This window comes from Passer montanus, unplaced genomic scaffold, assembly GCF_014805655.1.
Source record: "Passer montanus isolate IOZ18808 unplaced genomic scaffold, ASM1480565v1 scaffold10, whole genome shotgun sequence".
Lineage (NCBI taxonomy): Eukaryota > Metazoa > Chordata > Aves > Passeriformes > Passeridae > Passer > Passer montanus.
This window is the reverse complement of record NW_024356505.1, coordinates 37,813,161-37,814,304: the sequence shown is the minus strand read 5'-3', so window position 1 is coordinate 37,814,304 and position 1,144 is coordinate 37,813,161.

Below are 1,144 nucleotides of genomic sequence, written 5' to 3'. Positions count from 1 at the left end.
CGCCGCCCCGCAGCGCCCCCGCCCGGCCGCGCCCTCTGCGCCTGCGCGGCTCTGCCCCCCCGAGCGCGGGGTGGAGCCTGAGGGCGGCGGGGTCGTGCGTTCGAGTCCTGCCTCCGGCTCAATGCGCGGCCGCCCACACGCCCGTCCCTCGTAGGCGGTCTGGGATTCCTGGGACACGGCCGAGAGAATCACAGAATCAACTAGGTTGGAAAAGAATTCTGGGGTCATCGAGTACGACTCATGACCTAACACCACCATGCCAAGCGGACCATGGCACTGAGTGCCATGTCCAGTCTTTTCTTAAATGTTGTATCACGTCTCGTAAATATTGTATTGTGTCTCTAAACCAGAGATCAATCTTACACTTAAGCAGCTCCAGGGACAGTGACTCCACCACTCCCTGGGATGCCATTCCAGTGTCTAATAACTCCTTCTAAGAATAAATTATTCCTGGTGCTCAACCTAAACCTCCCCTGGCACAGCTTACAACCATGTCCTCTCATCCTGTCCCAAGTTGCCTGAGAGAAGAACCTGACCCCACCCGGAGACAAGGTGTTTATTTATTTTTAAGGACTTGTCTTTCTACAGGTGTGTGTGGGTCTTTTCTGCTCGTGCTGGGAAGGGGCAGGTGGCTGGGCTGGTGTGACTCAGGGATGCTCCTTGGTGACACTGGGTAGCCGTGACTCAAGGGAAGCTCGTTCGCGTGGCTGCCATTAAATCTTGACGCCTGCGAAATTGCTCTTTGCCAAAGCCAGCTATCAATTATGGCTTAAATTAAAAGGGGTCTAGAGTATTTTTGAGAAGTCCCTGGAACGAACGGGGCTTGTGTGGTGCTCTGAGGCAGGAGCTGATGGTCACAGCAGCCTGTGGTCAGCAGCAGGACCTGCTCCTCCCGGACCACGGCCCGTCCGCCGCAGTTGTGAAACCTGGGCAGGCAAGAGGGATGGGCACAGGGAGAACACAGGAGAACCTGTTTGGTTTTTCCATAGGCTAAATGCAAAACCAGCAGGATAAGAATAGCAGCTCCCAGTATCTGCATATCAAAGAGCAGTAATGATACCATCCCTTCGGGTCTAGCCAGGTTATCGGTGATACTGCACGTCCTTACAGTTAGCAAGGAGAAACTGGTGGTGGAGTTCTCTGT